At 32.6% G+C, this 20,582-nt stretch overlaps 1 pseudogene; it reads left to right on the forward strand.

Moving 5' to 3' along the window:
* Window positions 1-11,621: 11,621 nt before the first annotated feature.
* Window positions 11,622-20,226, forward strand: LOC141841473 (splicing factor Cactin-like; annotated as a pseudogene).
* Window positions 20,227-20,582: the final 356 nt, after the last annotated feature.

Consider the following 20,582-nt stretch of genomic DNA (forward strand, 5'->3'; position numbering starts at 1 on the left):
GCCACTACCTCACCCGCGCGAACACGGGTGCACCAGCCCGACGACACCGTAGCCGCGTCCAATAGAAAAAAAAATCGAAGTAACAAACTTACTCCGAGACGCCGGAGAGAAATCCCGTTGGAAAAATCCCACCGGAGGAGGATCGGAGAGATCGAAAAGAGATCGGATAGATTGAAGAGAGATCGCAGTGGAAACTTTAGGGTTCGGGAGAAGAGAGAAAGATTGGAGTTTGGGAATTTTTAAAGAAAGAATAGCGACCGAACTCGAGTTCAGTCGCTAGGGGTCGGATAGATTGAAGAGAGATCGCTAAAATTCCACCATGTCTAATGCAAATACCGTAATTAACAATCCAATATAAATTCCGTCGCTCAATAGCGATCGATTTTTAAGTTCCGTCGCTAAATAACGATCGAATACAATTTCGTCGCTAAATAGCGATCGAATATAATTCTGTCACTAATTTAGTGACCGATTATTATTCGATCGTTAAATTAGCGATCGATTATAATTCGGTCGCTATTTAGCAACGGAATTTAAAAATCGATTACTAAATTAGCGATCGATTATAATTCAGCCATTAAATCTGTCACTTTTTGTGATTATTTTTTATAGTGCAATGTTATTGGTGGAAAGAAAGATATATATATAATACCTAACTATCTTCACCAGCGGTGACAATTATACAATCATTTGTAAATGACATGAAACATGCATCTAAAACATTGTCCTCGTGACTTGCATCAAATGATAGTTTAACCAGGCCAGCATCCCAATCCCACAGAACTACATCCAAATTGTCACCCTCAGAGATGAGAATATCACCATCTGCATTGAATCTTACAGTATACACGATGTTTGTATGTTTGTCTAACTTTTTGTGAATGCTAAAACGCAGAATAAGATCCTGCATGCAGTCACCAGAAGCCAGAAAGAAATTAATCAGAAAATTTAATTAATTAGTACCCACATGTACGTACGGTGCGACCCCTATTTTAGCGATCGAACTCAATTTGGTTGCTATTTTAGCGATCAAACTCAAGTTCGATCGCGATCGAACTAAGTTTCGGTCACTAAGGGTCGTTAAAATCCCACCATGTCTCATGCAAAAACTATCCAATTCTAAAATTAACAACCCAATATAAATTCTGTCGCTCAATAGCGATCGATTTTTAAGTTCCGTCACTCAATAGCGATCAATTTTTAAATTCCGTCGCTAAATAACAATCGATTTTTAAATTTCGTCGCTAAATAGCGATCAAATATAATTCCGTCGCTAATTTAGTGATCGATTATTATTCGATCGTTAAATTAGGGATCGATTATAATTCGGTCGCTATTTAGCGATAAAATTTAAAAATCGATTGCTAAATTAGCGATCGATTATAATTCAGCCACTAAATCCCGTCATTATTTGTGATTATTTTTGTAGTGTAATGTTATTGGTGGAAAGAAAGATATATATATAATACCTCACTATCTTCATCAGCAGTGATAATTATACGATCATTTGTAAATGACATGAAACATGCATCTAAAACATTGTCCTCGTGACCTGCATCGAATGATAGTTTAACCAAGCTAGCATCTCAAACTCACAGAACTACGTCCAAATCGTCACCCTCGGAGATGAGAATATCACCATCCACATTGAATCTTACAGTATACACGATGTCCGTATGTTTGTCTAATTTTTTGTGAATGCTAAAACACAGAATAAGATCCTGCATGCAGTCACCAGAAGCCAGAAAGAAGTTAATCAAAAAATTTAATTAGTACCCACACGTACGTATAGTACGGTCCCTATTTTAGCGATCGAACTCACTTTCGGTCGCTATTTTAGCGACCGAAATCGAGTTTCGGCCGCTATTTTAGCGACCAAACTAAGGGTCGCTAAAATTCCACCATGTCATGCAAATACCATCCAATTCTAAAATTAACAACCCAATATAAATTCTGTCGCTCAATAATGATCGATTTTTAAGTTCCGTCGTTAAATAGCGATCGATTTTTAAATTTCATCACTAAATAACGACCGAATATAATTCCGTCACTAATTTAGTGGCCGATTATTATTCGATCGTTAAATTAGCGATCGATTATAATTCGGTCGTGCTATTTAGCGACAAAATTTAAAAATTGATTGTTAAATTAATGATCGATTATAATTCGGTCACTAAATTTTTCGTTATTTGTGATTGTTTTTGTAGTATAATATTATTGGTGGAAAGAATATATATAAATATATATATATACCTCACTATCTTCACCAGCGGTGACAATTGTACGATCAGTTGTAAATGACATGAAACATGCATCTAAAACATTGTCCTCGTGACCTGCATCAAATGATAGTTTAATCAGGCCAGCATCCCAATCCCACAGAACTACATCCAAATCGTCACCCTCAGAGATGAGAATATCACCATCCGTATTAAATCTTATAGTATACATGATGTTCGTATGTTTGTCTAACTTTTTGTGAATGCTAAAATACAGAATAAGATCCTGCATGCAGTCACCAAAAGCCAGAAAGAAGTTAATCAGAAAATTTAATTATTACACACACGTACGTATAGTACGGTCCCTATTTTAGCGATCGAACTCACGTTCGATCACTATTTTAGCGATCGAAATCAAGTTTCGATCGCTATTTTAGCGACCAAACTAAGGGTCGCTAAAATTCCACCATGTCATGCAAATACCATCGAATTCTAAAATTAACAACTCAATATAAATTCCGTCGCTCAATAGCGATCGATTTTTAAGTTCTGTTGTTAAATAACGATCGATTTTTAAATTTGGTCGCTAAATAACGATCAAATATAATTTCGTCGCTAATTTAGTGATCGATTATTATTCGATCGTTAAATTAGCAACTGATTATAATTCGGTCGCTATTTAGCAACGGAATTTAAAAATCGATTGTTAAATTAACGATCGATTATAATTCGGTCACTAAATCCGTCGCTATTTGTGATTATTTTTTTAGTGTAATATTATTGGTGGTATATATATATATATATATATATATATATATATATATATATATATAATACCTCACTATCTTCACAAGCGGTGGCAATTATATGATCATTTGTAAATGACATGAAACATGCATCTAAAACATTGTCCTCGTGACCTGCATTAAATGATAGTTTAATCAGGCCAGCATCCCAATCCCACAGAACTACATCCAAATCGTCACCCTCAGAGATGAGAATATCACCATCCATATTGAATCTTACAGTATACATGATGTTCGTATGTTTGTCTAACTTTTTGTGAATGCTAAAACACAGAATAAGATCCTGCATGCAGTCACCAGAAGCCAGAAAGAAGTTAATCAGAAAATTTAATTAGTAACCACACGTACGTATAGTACGGTCCCTATTTTAGCGATCGAACTCCCGTTCGGTCGCTATTTTAGCGATCGAAATCGAGTTTCGATCGCTATTTTAGCGACCAAACTAAGGGTCGCTAAAATTTCACAATGTCATGCAAATATATCGTCCAATTCTAAAATTAACAACTCAATATAAATTCCGTCGCTCAATAGCGATCGATTTTTAAGTTCCGTTGTTAAATAGCGATCGATTTTTAAATTTCGTTGCTAAATAACGACCGAATATAATTTCGTCGCTAATTTAGTGACAGATTATTATTCAATCATTAAATTAGCGATCAATTATAATTCGATCACTATTTAGTGACAGAATTTAAAAATTGATTGTTAAATTAACGATCGATTATAATTCGGTCACTAAATCCGTCGCTATTTGTGATTATTTTTGTAGTGTACAATTGTACGATCATTTATAAATGACATGAAACATGCATCTAAAACATTGTCCTCGTGACCTGCATCAAATGATAGTTTAACCAGGCCAACATCCCAATCCCACATAACTACATCCAAATCGTCACCCTCAGAGATGAGAATATCACCATCCGTATTGAATCTTATAGTATACACGATGTTCATATGTTTGTCTAACTTTTTGTGAATGCTAAAACACAGAATAAGATCCTGCATGCAGTCACCAGAAGCCAGAAAGAAGTTAATCAGAAAATTTAATTAGTACCCACACGTACGTATAGTACGGTCCCTATTTTAGCGATCGAACTCGCATTCGGTCGCTATTTTAGCGACCAAAATCGAGTTTCGGTCGCTATTTTAGCGACCAAACTAAGGGTCGCTAAAATCCCACCATGTCATGCAAATACCGTCCAATTCTAAAATTAACAACTCAATATAAATTCTGTCGCTCAATAGCGATCGATTTTTAAGTTTCGTCATTAAATAGCGATCGATTTTTAAATTTCATCGCTAAATAACGACCGAATATAATTCCGTCGCTAATTTAGTGATCGATTATTATTCAGTCGTTAAATTAGCGATCGATTATAATTCGATCACTATTTAGCGATGGAATTTAAAAATCGATTGTTAAATTAACGATCGATTATAATTCGGTCACTAAATCCGTCGCTATTTGTGATTATTTTTATAGTGTAATATTATTGATGGAATATATATATATATATATATATATATATATATATATATAATATTTGCGCTCACTATCTTCACAAGCGGTGACAATTGTACGATCATTTGTAAATGACATGAAACATGCATCTAAAACATTGTCCTCGTGACCTGCATCAAATGATAGCTTAACCAGGCCAGCATCCCTATCCCACAGAACTACATCCAAATCGTCACCCTCAGAGATGAGAATATCACCATCTGTATTGAATCTTACAGTATACACGATGTCCGTATGTTTGTCTAACTTTTTGTGAATGCTAAAACACAGAATAAGATCTTGCATGCAGTCACCAGAAGCCAGAAAGAAGTTAATCAGAAAATTTAATTAGTACCCACACGTACGTATAGTATGGTCCCTATTTTAGCGATCCAACTCGCGTTCGGTCGCTATTTTAGCGACCAAAATCGAGTTTCGATCGCTATTTTAGCGACCAAACAAAGGGTCGCTAAAATTTCACCATGTCATGCAAATACCGTCCAATTCTAAAATTAACAACTCAATATAAATTCCGTCGCTTAATAGCGATCGATTTTTAAGTTCCGTCGTTAAATAGCGATCGATTTTTAAATTTTGTCGCTAAATAACGACCGAATTATAATCGATTTCTATCTACATATTTGCTCTAATTCTAATTCGACTATATATATATATATATATATATGGTTGCCTAATATGCTTATATTATTTGTTTTTTTTTTGTAAAATTTGACAGGCTATTCACATGCATGGTAAACAAAAAATGAGAATATTTTCACAAGAAAGGCTTCAAGTCTACCTTCAACCATAAGACTTTATATTTTTTTCTTCAATTTTAAACGGTACCTATACCAACTATAGTAGAAGAACGGTACCTATACCAACTATAGTAGAAGATTGGAACTTATTCATTAAAAAAAATGATAATTCTAGTTAGTCACACATTAACTTAATTCCTGGGATGACCGGTCCGGTCTTACAAAAATTTCCCACCGACCACCAAGGTAAATCGGGAAATGCACGCAGCAGCCAACCGAGATGCCCAGCATCTTTTGATTGCGATCATTTAAATTTAGTAGATTCATTTAAGTTTAGTAGAAGAGTCTTTTTATTAGCGACAAAACATTATAGCTAATTAAAATTATTAATATCATACATGTATAAAAGGATGCATAGAATTATTAATTTACCCCCTCATTAAATTTATTTATTTGAATGTATATATGTTTTAAAAATTTCTATTTAAGTTTTCAAAGACTAGCTAGCTAAATTACTAAAAATTTCTTAAGCAAACACACACGCTTTCTTGTGCTCCTCGAAATTTCAAATTATTCTATGCTTTAGGTTTTTATTTTATGAAATTACAAAGGTTATTTTTAAATATATAATTTAAATATATGAGAGTAAAATAATTAACAATACTGATAAGTATTTTTGGATCAGACTGGAATGAAAAATTAACATGCATGTGGTTAAGGCTGATCAGCTCTATTCAATTTAATCAAGACCACTTAAGAATTAATATAGCATAATTTTTAACTTTTCTTACTATTTATGTCATGATTTTAACTATGGAAAGTAAAAAAAAATTTAACGATGATTATATTTAAAATATATATATATTACATATATATATATATATATATATATATATATATATATTAAAATTTGTAAATGTTATACTAGATTTGAAATAAGATATAAAAATTAATTAACTTTTAAAAATTTATTGAATTTTAGAAAATCGGTATTTAATTTTCAAAACACAAAAACAATAAGGTTTACTATGTTTTTATCAAAATGCCCACCCTAACTGCTTTATAACAATAAGGTGAATTATTATAATTGTAATAATAATTATTTATCAAAATGCATTCTAAGTATACTATTCATATCTGGCCGAATTGCATATCAACTCGTAATTAATAAAATTTAAGGCCCCAAAACTATTTTGACATACGGAGAACCGCTAGCTGTGCAAAAGCTTTATGATGTTGTTTGTCCTATAGGTTGATTTAAGTGCAGGACGATAAGTTAAGATGATTTAATTAGAATCAAATAAATAAATAAATTTGAATGATAGTGATCTTATGGAAGCAAAAGATATATGAGGTAGCTAGGGGAGTATTCGATTAAAATTGAATCGATTTAACTGAATTAATTAAAATCAAATTGAATCGATTTAACTGTTTAATTTGTCCTATAGGTATTGTGATTATGAGTAGTTTAACTTGTTAGATTAGTTAACTTGTTGTATCATGATTATTAACTTATTGTATCATGTTTGGTTAACTTGTATTGTAATTCGATTATATTGGTTTAATTTGTATCATGATTGAATTGGTTTAACTTGTTGAATTTGTTAAGTTGTTGGATTCGTTAACTTGTTATATCTTGGTAGTTAATTTTCTAAATTGATTTGTGATTGTATTGTTGTTTATTGGATTGTAATTGTATTGTTGTATATTGAATTGTGATTGTATTGCCAAAACCATCGTTTGTGATGGTGTATGATTGATCATGTAATTGTAAATAGGGAAATGTGAAAATGGGAAGGTGTTGTAAAATTTTATCAAATATTAGCAACGAAATTAAATTTCCATCATTACTAATTAGTGATGGAGTTAAACATGCATCCGTCATTAGATCAGAGACGGAACAGTACATTCCGTTTACGATTTAAGTGATGGATTTAAATTTTTATTGCTAATTAATGATAAAATATTTAATATTTATCGTTAACTTTAATGATCGATTTAATTATTCGTCCCGTCGTTAATATTAACGACAGTGTTCTATTTAACATTCGTCCCGTCGTTAAAGCTCAATATTCTGACAGTGTTATTGGATTTCGTTGGAACTAATTAATCCAACGACTAGCTATATATGGCGTGAGAAATACACACCATTCAAATTAAGGTAAGCAATGCACATCATTCAAATTTTGTTGGAATGATCAGCTGGCTATATATGGCGTGAGAAATACACAAACAAATTAAATATAGATCGGCCTGTTTCCTCATCATTCAAATTAAGGTTAGCAATGCACATTCCTAAGTGTTTGACCCACCTAAATTAAAGCATGCATGCTTGCATATATAAATAGGACGTCAATGTGCGGAGAGGAGGATCTAGACCAACTTAATTAGCATGCAGCACGCACCCAGAGATCAATCTTCAAAAAATTAAATGGAAAAATTATGTAGTGTATATTTTATTCTTTCTTTTTTTAATATATAAAATTTAGAAGTAATTTTTATATTTTTTAATATTTTAAGTCGCGGAGAAAGAGAGAAAAAAAAAAGGTGAACAAAACAATAATTGACCATACATACATATGGGAGAGAGGGAGGGGTGGTTCAAGATTTAAAAAAAAACACAATATATAATAATTTGGTTGATTGTTACTCATTTAATTATTAATGGCATGTTATTGTAAATATAATATATATAGTCTCATTACGATGAGATCATTTAACAACAAATAGGGTATAATTAAGATCCTCTCATAGAGGATTAGTCCCACGATTATATATGAGAAATTAAATAGAAAAGTTACAGTTAATCATAACAGAGGAGAGTATTATCTCTACTTCATCGAAATTCGAATTCTTATCCTCTTCTACAATTCTGTTCCGTCGTCACTAACTCAGTTATGTCTCGGAGACATCATGTGCCTGATCTCAACTGATCCCTTCGAGTGGAAGCCTGCAGCTATTTTAATTCCTTAGCGCTAGTATGTCAAAACCAAAAAAAGGTTTGGGCATGCCACAAGATGTAACTGGCAATTGTGAAAATACAAATAAATTTAAAAAAAAAAACAGTTTATACCTCCTCTAAATGACTAAATTCACAGGAGTTGGAGCTGGAACTGCAGGAACTGGTTCGGTAGCATTTGGAGTCCAGATCTCTACGACATTGTCCATACCGCATGCAACTAGCAATAATTAAGATTGAGTATTCGATTAAAATCGAATTAAATCAAACTGAATTAATTAAAATTGAATCGAATTGATTTTTTTAAATTAACTGAACCGACTGAATTTTCAAATAAAAATCAAACAAACCAAACGATAAAATACCGATTAATTCAGTTTTCAACCGAATTAACCAAAATAATTAATTTTTTTAAATATTATAAAAAAAATTTACTAATTAATTAAAGGATTTATAAATTTACTTACTTATGAATTTATAAATTACTTTTTTATTTTATTTAATTTAGTTTATTCGGTTTAATCGAATAAGAAATTTTAAAATTGAAATCGAACCAAATTAATCGATTTTAAAAAAAAATAATTAAAATTTTAAAATAACCGAATCAAAATTTTAAATTCGATCGATTTATTTGATTTAACTAAATTTTTACTCACCCCTAGCAATAACAGCAACATAAGGATGATATGCAATACGGTTGACTACAAATTTATCTCCTTTCAACACAACAAAAGCATGCCGTCGCTCTTTCTCCAAATAAAAATTTGGCCACGGTTTGAACTGCTGCTAATGTACTCACAATTTGGACTGATGAAGCTCACACTAGTGATTTCCTCTATGCCACAATATCCCTTATATGCCTGTGGACAACTAATAATCTGGTCTCCAGCAACTGGCCATGGATATGTAGATGCAGAAGCACTTTCAAAAAAATCGTCAATAGACTCATTGACTGCATATAAGTCAAGTCCTTGATCTTTAGAGAACAAATATATATACCTCTTTGTTGTAGGAAGCCAGTAACTCACTCTCATCTGAAAATGCCAAGTTTCTGATTGTACTTCTTTTATAATCGACGAGAGGAGGAGGACAATAGTAGTTAATGGGATAACTCACTACAAAAATAAATACTTTTAGCGATGAATATTCGATTGTAAATCGGTCATTAAATATGATTAACGATCGAAAAAACATCATAAAAAATTTTATCGTCATTCGATTTAGCGATCGAATTTGATCGCTAATTAGCGATCGAAATCCAATTCGGTCGCTAAATTTAGCAACAGAATTTCAATTCGATCACTAAAATTAACGATCGATTTTAGATTCGATCGCTATATTTAGTCATTATATTTAGCGATCGAATTTAAAATCGATCATTAAAATTAACGATCGAATTTCACGTTCTATCGTTAATATTAATTACCGATTATAAAATCGGTCGCTAAAATTAATGATGAAATTTGAAAATCGATCGCTAAATTAACGATCGATTATAATTCGATCATTAAATTTGTTGTTATTTGTGATTATTTTTGTAGTGATTAGGATATGACTAAAGCTTGCAAATATCGTAGACTCTAACATATTCATCTTCTCCGCCGATTGCAAATTGATGTGCGCTTCGTGGATCAATTACGATGCTAGTTGGAGAAACAGACATCTCTGCGTTGTTGCATATGAATAACTTATTCACATTTTGTGTTCTCAAATCAATGTGTGTAGAGTAGAAAGTTGTCATGCATGTCAGCCAACAATCAAAACATGCAATATAATATAAAAAACGTGAAAATCTATATATATAAACTGCAAATACGCTTACGCGCTGGGACGAGCCCATCATGGCCACAACTATAAAGTACATTTGGATTTCCAGGCTCGACTGCCAACTTAGTAACCTTGCCCGTATGTTCAGCTAACAGAGTTGTAGTAACTTGTCCATCTTCTGAAATTAAGGCTTGTCTAACCTAACGATATACATAAAGACACACACGTTTATATGTACGTACGTACGTGTTATATTAATATACAAAGAGATATAATACTTCACTATCTTCCCTAGCGGTGACAATTGTACGATCATTTGTAAATGGCATGAAACATGCATCTAAAATATTGTCCTTCGTGACCTACATCGTCAAATGATAGTCCACTACAAAAATAATCACAATAGCGATGGATTTAACGATCGATTATAATTCAATCGCTGTTTTAATGATCAATTTTTAAATTCCATCACTAACTAGCGACTGAATTATAATTCGATCGCTAATTAATGGTGAAACTTAAATCGATCGCTATTTAGCGATGGAAATCAAATATCTATCGCTAAATTAACCACCGAATCTATATTAGGTCGCTAATTTTAGAGTTGGACGGTATTTGAAGAATTTTAGCGAAACTTAGCGACCGAACAACTTCGGTCACTAATTTTCGCTAATCTAATTAGCGACCAAACTTGTTCGATCGCTATTTTTTTCATAAATTTTCCATCGCGATCTTTTTCTCTTCTCCTAAACTCTAAATTCGATCGCTAAATAGCGACCGAATCCTAAATAGCGATCGAACAGTTAATGATCGATTTTCAATTCAGTCATTAATTTTAACGATCAAATACAAATTCAGTCACTAATTTTAACGACCGAATTGGGATTCGGTCGCTACCCAATTGGGTTGCTAAATCGAATTACAACAGATTTTTTAACGATTTTTTTATCGGTCGCTAATCGGTCGTTAATCGGATTTAGCGATCAAAAATTTAATCGCTAATCACGATTATTTTTGTAGTGGTTTAACCAGACCAGCGTCCCAATCCCACAGAACTACGTCCAAATCATCATCCCTGGAGATGAGAATATCACCATCCGCATTGAATCTCATAGTATACACGATGTCCATATATTTGTCTAACTTTTTGTGAATGCTAAAACGCAAAATAAAATCCCTCATGCAATCACCAAAAGCCAGAAAGAAGTTAATCATAAAATTTTATTAGTACTTAGTACACGTACGTACGGTACGATACACATACGTGCTTAGTACCGATTAACACAACTGAATTAATCAAAATTTAAATTTTTTAAATATTATAAAAAATTTATCAAGGAATTATAAATTTACTTATATAACAATTTATTCAATTATTTTTTTATTTCGATTAATTCAATTTAATAATCCAAATTTTAAAATCAAAATCGAATCAAATTAATCGATTTTTTTTTAAAAAATAACTAAAATTTTAAAATAATCAACTAAATTTTTAAATTAATTTAATCGATTTATTTAATTTAATCAAATTTTTGTTCCTCCTTAATGTAGCTAACCCTAAAAATATAGTTGGAAAAAAATATAACTCAACAAATAATCGTGAATACCATGACGCCAATAACACCGTCATTAACAAAATTGTAAAAATTTATCATTATTATTTGTCAATAAAAATTACATAAAATTTTTAAGACATACTAGAAATTATATAACATTTTAATAATAATTTATCATTATTTAAAAATCATTATATATATTTGTGCTGTCGATTAAAAATTGAGAGTAAAAAACTATTATTAAAATAAATTTAACAAATAAAGTGTATATATATATATATATATAATTTAACAGTGCTAGTTATTTTTAATAGTTTCGTTAGTAAAAGTCATCTAATTTTTAGCTGATAAACCCTGAAGTCCTTCAATATTGTGATTCTGTTGCAACAATGAGATAATTGAGTAATTACTTGTTGGATCGTAGGTTCACTAAACAAACGACGATATATAGAGGATCGAGTATGATAACAAACTACGATAGAGATCAACCGAGTATTATAAATTAGAGACTCGAAGGTCTGCTCGGTGTTGCCACGGGAGGAGTAAAGGAAAAAGAAAAAAAAAAATAATAGCGACAGTTTTATTGGCCAAAATAAAATCTTTTACATGATATTTTCATTTTTTTATTATTAATCAAAATTAATTTTGAAAGTTAAAATTTTTAATAATATTTTATGATTTATTTAAACAGAAAAAACATAAAAATTAATAATAAAATTTAAATATTTAATGACATAAAAGGGGTTAGCGAGTATACCCGGGTCGTTTCAATTCAAAGACCGGCGAAGGGCAGTTGCTATCGTGGAGGAGGAGATCATGGAGCGGCGGCGAAGATCAACCGGCGATTCTCGGAGATATTCCCGGCGCCGCAACCACGAGAGCAGTAAGGAGACTAAGCGAAGAGACGGATGTCGTTTCTCCGAGCCGGAAGATCCGAGGGTTACGAGGGATATCACGGAGGAGGAGATCGTGGACTACATGGTGAAGAAGGTGCAAAAGAAGGTATTTGTCTTTATTTCTTTTGAATACGTTTATTGCGGTTTGTGAGTGTTCTCAAGTGGGGCAAACTGTGCTTCTTTTTAGGCTCTGAAGGTTGCGAAGAAACTCAAAGCAAACAAGGTGACTGGATATTCTAACGATTCAAATCCTTTTGGAGACCATAATCTGACTGAGAAGTAATGTTTCTTTTTTTAAGTCGATTTTTTCCAAATAAATTATGTTTATATATTTTATTTATTCGTACGTTCATTTTAATCTTTGATTATTTCTTTGATTTTGATTTACTCAATCCCAAGAAAAAAATCTTGATCCTCGGTTTGCATGATTGTAACTGTGATAGTGCATTAAAGATATAGAAGAATAGTCGTAATTTGCAATCAATCATACCATTAATCATCTCAATTTATCAAATAGCAGGACATAATTGTACAGTTGAGACGTTTTTTTTTATGTGGAGTATATTTTTATACCATCACATGAAATAGTTTGTAATGATTAGTGAGAAAATGTGTTAGGTAGAAGAGGGAAAATGTAACAGACATAGAGTGATCAGGTTGATAATCCTTGTTATTGTTGAGAATGTAGAACAAAAATTTAGATTGGACAAGTTGCAAAATCAAAAGCAAACAAAATGAATAAGAGAGAAGATGATGGGAAAAATTGATAGGGAAAAGCTGAAACGACACATTTCTTTGCTTTGTTTAAAGGATGTCTGTAGAGGGTGGCTTTGCTATTTGAGTTCTCTTATTAGGTCCTTTTCTCATAGTTGGAGAAAACAAAGGTAGACAAGCATGAAGTGGAAATAAGTTTTGGGTTAGCATAACATACTCAATTACTGACAATTAGATTGCTTAGTAAAAGCTACTCTATGACAAGGCTGCCAAAGCTTTCATTGTATATATTTGCTCTACACACCAAGGCACGTAGAAAATCAGACACGAATAATTAGATGTGACATTTTTCGCCTTTATCTTATGCATTCATTTCCTTATTTCTACAGAAAATATGTTTTCTTCCTAGTTAGACATTTATCATTTAGTTGCGTGTTAGTTCCTGTAGAAACATCATGTCACTGTTTTGTACTTACTACTCTATTCATTTACATATTGGTAGGTTTGTATGGATGAAAAAGATAGAATCTGATATTAGACGAGGTGTACTTATTGATACATCAGTAAATGCTGAAAAGAGTAGACAAAGAGAAAGAATGGTAATTATTGTTGATAATGATACAATTTGTAATAGTCAGTTCTTTTATGTTATATATTTTGTTTTGCTTGGATTGATCAAGGAAGACTGGCTTTAGTTACTAATTAAGTATAGTTTCCTAGTGCTTATTCCTTGCATGGATACCCATTAGTGTACGACTTCAAAACTCATAGTGGCATTTAAGGTTTGCTCCACCTGTCACTAACTAAGATGGTCGCATTGAGTGCAGAGTCACTTCCTGTTAGAGAATATACACTTTAATTCCATCTGTGTATGTGATAATATAATGTCACTGCATATTAATCAACTTCTTAGACGTTGGTCTCTTTATATTTGCTGAATTTGTAGTTTGAGCATGATTTTGCATTCTGTCTTGAGATACTGTACTTAAGGGAAATGAATGGTGATTATTGTTCATGAATAAAGATAAAACTTTCTAATCTGCTAAAAGAAAAGTGTATTCCATTGCAAAATCCTAAGTAGATTTTCCTGGATTCAACTCTTTTGAGTAATTCAGTTTATTATCCTATGTTCTCTTTTTGAAAAAAAAAAATGGATTGACATTATACAGGAGATAGAATTCTCTAATTTACTTCTTTTTATTTGCTGTAGATCCAAAGTTTATCTGTAGGTTGGTATTTATTGCCGCATACTAATATAATCTACTGATGTAGGCTGAGATTGAAAATATCAAGAAAAGAAGGGAAGAAAGGGCAATTGAGAAAACACAACATGAGGAAGAAATGGTTTGGCCAAATTCTCAATTTTCTATGAATACACTTATCTGAATCTTTGTAAATGTTTTCCTTACGATAGTTTAGTTAAATTTTTTCATACTTTCTTTGGTAAAATGCTGCAGACAATGTTGGCAAGAGAGAGAGCCCGGGCTGAGTTTCTAGATTCGGAGAAAAAAGAAGAGGAGGTGATTATATTTTCAACTTGCCACATTTTTTCTACTCCTGATTTTGTAGCCTTTCATGATATTCTTATCATCTTCTATTAATTTTGTTCTACTGTGCAGTTTCACTTTCATCAAAGCAAAGTTAGATCCAAGATTAGACTGCAAGAAGGACGTGCAAAACCCATTGACATACTTACCAAGACCCTTAGCGGTTCAGAAGAATTTGGCTTTGATCTAAATGAACCATACATTGTATTTAAGGTATTTAGCTCTCAGTTCTCAACCCCTTTTGATAAAGCTCTGGCTTAAAATTTGGTAATGCCGATGTTTACATTTAGATTAGGTTTCTTGAGTACTCTTTGTAACATCGAAGTCTATGTTACACCATGAATATCTTTGAGAATTGTAGTTTTCCAAAACAGTTACCTCGTGATGTGGTTTCCTTTTTTGATTTTTGAGTCAATTATTCATAGATTCTAAACGTTGAAACTGCAGGGGCTTACCGTGAAGGATTTGGAAGAACTTTGTAATGACATTAAAATGCATCTAGATTTGGATACAACAATACCAATTCATATCAGATATTGGGAGGTGAAGTCTTTGCCTTTAGATCTTTCTTGGTGCTCACAATTTGAATTTCTGTAGATTCCATTGTACTGCCTTCTCTTTCTTTCTCTCACATGAGAAGAATGTCTATTCTTGATTTATCCTTTTAAAATTTGTTATTTACATAATCATATTTTTTATAGGCACTAATGCTTAGCATTTTTAATTTAGCTGATTCAAAAGGAAAATATTATGTACATGAATTTGGTTGAATGAAAGATGAGGGATGTCTAATGCAATGCAAATATCTTCAAATAAACTTGCATATGATCAACTTATGTTATGAAAAGGGAATTATGTTTTCTGAACAACTTTAAGATTTCAGATTATATAGGTGGTCCATCTCCATCCAAAAATAATTAGCAAAAGAGTGGGTTCAAAAGGTAGAAGATACATGTGTTCCTAAAATTTTCTATTTATTTGATGTGTCTCAGTTTGGGCTTCTGATCATTAGATCAGATTAATGAAAACAAAGCTTGGGATTTCATGTTCATTTGAAAGATGAAATCAAACCTTTTCTAATAGTCAAATGATAATCTTCTAATTAAGCTATTGATAGTTCAACTTGTGAACTATGGTTAATTAATAACTTTGATTCTTTTATTTATCTCCACAGATAGGTTATTACATATTTCACAAATTGATGGAACTCTTTCTGTTACTCAAATGGTAATATTCTAATTAGGCTATGGAAATTTCAACACTAATTTGTGTAATAACTTCTTATAGTCTTTTATCTATCCATATTTCATAATTTGATTGAACTCTTTCTGTTACTCAAAGGATAATATTCTAATTAGGCTATTTACAGTTCTAATCTGATTTATGAACTATCGTTACATGACTTTGATATTTTTTTCTTACCTCTATGAATTGTTTTCCCTTTTTTCCCCTAATGCAGTTGATATCTTGTGTGCTCTTGATGTTGCACAGGCGTTGATGGTAGTTTGTAACTGGGAACTTGCAGAAGCTCAGAAAAGAGATGCAATTGATCGAGCTAGAGTACGTGGTGAGCAAGCACCTCCTGAAATTCTTGCAGAAGAAAGGGGATTGCACTCGAGCATTGAAGCTGATGTGATGAATCTGTTGGAAGGGAAAAAGTCCAAGGAGTTGGAGTTGATGCAACAAAGAATTGAGTCGCTAATGCGCTCAGGCACTGCCAAGGTTGTCGAGTATTGGGAGGCTATTCTAGAACGCCTGCAAATATACAAGGCGAAGGTATTCTACCAATCTTGACAGCAAGAGTGAGATTAGACTTCTTTGGCATTTAAATACTTCTGCTAAAGATTTGTACTTGTGCTAGTATCTAGTCTCTATTACAATAATTGCATGTTTTAAATGATTGGAATCATCTACAATGACCTCTTTCGTTCTGCTAGAGTTGAATCAACTTCATATCAGATGTTAGTCTTGATGCCTCTTCTATATTCCTTCATATTGATCTTTTAATGTACTTATCCTGAATCTACGCCCTCTGCTAGTTACTATTGGAGTTAAATTGAAAACTTTGCTATCTGCTATTGGAAAAAACCATAGTAAGAGTGCCTGTACCTTGAGTTGTAACATTAATGTTGTGTGAACTTGAACTAGAAATGGATGAAATGACTCTCTTGTTTACTTGGAAAAAAAAAAAAAAAAGAGAATGTAATTTAATTCCTTAAGTTTCCTCTATTTTTATTTCCACCCAGACTAGGCAGAAATAGATTGAAATGGAGTTTAGACATCTCATAAATACAGATGCGTATTCTCTCTTTTCAATTTTGTCTAGCTAAACAAATAAATGAAATAAAGTGAAAATAAGATACTATTCTTTTATTTTCTCTTCAATTTAAACTATTTCGTTACATTCTATTTTCTCTTCTCTCGGTAAACATCAGGTATAGATAATGCGCTCCCCATCTTGTAAGCTGTGGTTGTTGGACCCCTTCAGTGGATGCTTCAAGTTATTCTATGTGCCCATGTTGGATTTGAACACTGTCACTCCCATGCCAACACTTCAAGTGGACACTTGCACATCTATTGGTTATGTGCAAAAATTACCCATTCTCTAAGAAACTGAGCTTATAGTTATATCTTCCAACAATCAGTTCAGATTTAGCCTTTTTTTTTCACAAGTAGGGATAGGAGTCCTTGAATAGAAAAGGATAATTGAGGACCCATATCAGATGTGCCCTTGTCTCATTACTTATCCTTTTCATTTCAATTGTAAAGAATGTGCCACAAACACATTTAAATAAAACATGTCTTCCATTATGCATCTGGTTATTGTTCAAAATTAAAATTTTAGGATTTATGTAATCTAAGCCTATACTGTGCATTTTGAAGTGTTTCTCTCAATCTATTGGTTCGATTAAGATGAACTCTCTTTTAATTTATTGGTGTTATGCTCAAACACTATATGTAGGCTACTCTTAGAGAAATCCATGCCTCACTTCTTCAAAAGCATCTTCAATGTTCGGAGCATCATGCAGAGGCCAAGAACCAGTTAATAGAACATGAAGATGCAAAAGCAGAAGAGGAAGAGTTGCAGGATCCGGAGGGTATATAGCTTTGGAATTTAATCGACTTAGTTATCTTCACTTGTCTGAGTGCTATGCTTATGCTGTAAGTTTTTCCCCCTAGATTCCAAGCATTATTCTTCTGAGCATGTAATTGAGGAAGCTGATAAACCTGAAGAAGCCGGTTCATTCTCACCTCAACTCTTTCAAGGTGATGAAGACAATAAAGCAATTGATCCTGAGGAAGACTGGATTAAACTGGTAATGCTCCTCTCCTACTGTTGGGCAACGTCTATTGTACATGTCATGGAACAAGCCTAGATTTCATCTCGACTTTTTGTTCTTATTCTTGATTTTCCACATTGAATCCCATGTTGGGTTTTTACTGTACGTGTTAGGGAACAACAGTAGAATTTATCTTAACTTTTTGTTTTTATTCATGATATTCCATGTTGAGTTGGGCACTCCCAGGGAGATTATAGGGTTTGGTACTGTGTTTGCAGTAATTAGATTGTTAATGCAGGTGATAGTTTTGACTATTACATATTTTTTGGCTCAAATTTGTGAAAGGTAAGTCTAGAAAGTACATATTAAAATTGTCGTTTTTGCTATCGTATAATATGCTATTAATATGGGTAAGGCAATTTGTTTCTCTTCCGGTCGTCGCTGATTTTGAATCCTGATGACTAATCCTGCCCAAAGTTTCCTCCAACTCTTTCTTTTTGATTAGTTGGTGTTTGGTATGCCTGATTTGGAAGAACAAACTGCCCATATCAGCCATTCAACTGTGTGATCAGTGATGGATAAGCTTATAGCTTTTGCGAAATCTGACAACCAACTTGTTTGATCTTCTCCTTATTGCATCACTTTCTGAATTGGGAGACTTTTCATGGCATGCTTAATTTAGTAGTTCATCTCTTGCAGGGGCAGAAACGAAAGGCTGTAGAAATGGAGCACCAAATGAGGACTCGGGAAGCAATGACTGCAAAGAAGGCGAGCACATCCAAAGAGAATATGGAACTCGAAGCCATGAGAGTGTTGGGAGCTATGGACGAAGGGGATGCAGTTTTTGGCGCCAACTCTGAAGTAACTCTGGATTCATTGGTATTATTTTACTCTCTTTTCTTCATATCAAAACTACATGTTCTTTTGCGCTGTGACTCTTATTTCATCAGTTACCAATTTATATGAAATCCATTTTGTTTTAGAAGCCTCATATATGGATCATTTTGAAGAACATTGTGTTCCGATTGAAAAAAAAAGAGATACCTAACAAGTGAAAGTTTTAAAGGAATGCATATTGAAGCACACTTATTTTTGTTTTCTATCGGGCTTTCATTTTTTCAGGTATATTGGTGGCATGATAAATACCGTCCGCGAAAGCCGAAGTATACCAATTTGGTTCATGCTGGATACAAATGGAACAGATACAATCAAACTCATTACGATCACGACAATCCTCCCCCTGCGATCGTCCAGGGATACAAGTTCAAGATATTTTACACTAATCTTGTCGATAAGTCGAGAGCACCAGTGTATACTGTTGAGAAGGATGGCGACAGGGATGAGACTTGCATTATCAGATTTCATGCTGGGCCGCCCTACGAGGATATTGTGAGTTGCAATTTATCTTAAGCTTCTAATAATATGTTAATTAAAATAGCAAATACGGACATCCAGCCCTTGCTAATGAAGAATTTCAAATTTTAATCCTATTCTAAAATACCCAATCGAAGCCTCTTTCCACCTATTGTATTAAGAATTAAGATATCCTTTTGTAGTCATCAAGTCATGTTGCCAACTAACTTGATAATGGGTATTTTGTGTCAAAATTGTCATAATTAACCAATACATCCTTACATATAGGTTGATTTTAATACAAAATGTTATCATTATACTTTTGATTCACATTTGGTGAATGAGATTAATAGTTTGATAGTTGGTCAATTTTTTTTTTTTTTTTTGCATCCATGGGACACTTTCCTCATCTTTTGATTTATTAATGTCACCTAGAATCTAAGTTTGCCAAGTTGAGGATGAATATCATTTATAGCTTTTCCTTATCTTTGAATTTATTGGAACCACTTGCAATCAATTTTTGTCAAGTTTAGTATGAATATCAAACATGTTGATGGTCAAAAAGAATTATTAGCACGGTGGGTGAGGCGGCTGGGCTTAACCATTTCAAATAATTAAGGATATCTGAACTTGGAAAATTTTAATTAGAAAGATTGGAGCTAGGTATTTGTCCTAGTTGTAATTTAGTACTTATATGTTTTCATGCTTAATATGCTTGTTTTGTTTGTTTGTGTAAAATTTGACAGGCTTTTCGCATTGTAAACAAAGAATGGGAATATTCTCGTGATAAGGGCTTCAAGTGTACTTTCGAGCATGGGACTTTATATTTGTTCTTCAATTTCAAACAGTACGGATACCGACGGTAGTAGGAGCTGGAGACTTATCCATTTAATTAATTTAGACTTGGTAGAAGAGTCGGTCTTTTATTAGCAGCAAACGATGACTCAAACAAGTCTTTTGTAATTGTGTACATTTGATCAAGAAGTACATCTATCTCTGCTGTGCTAAATACTATCTATCTGATTTTCAACAGTTAAATCCTAAAACATTTTCAATATTTAAACTTTTAATATTCAAACATAACAATTATAACAAACCAAAAAGAAAGTAAAAAATTATATCTGTTATGCTGATCGCATTTTCTCAGCTACATATCTTCAATAAGAAACGGTATTTTATTGAACCTTCACTTAAATTTTATTTTGCTATATCTATTTAAAAA

Source organism: Curcuma longa, chromosome 11 (genome assembly GCF_044706935.1).
Source record: "Curcuma longa cultivar G26 ecotype Majalengka, Jawa Barat chromosome 11, ITB_CL_G26_1.1, whole genome shotgun sequence".
Taxonomy (NCBI): Eukaryota; Viridiplantae; Streptophyta; class Magnoliopsida; order Zingiberales; family Zingiberaceae; genus Curcuma; species Curcuma longa.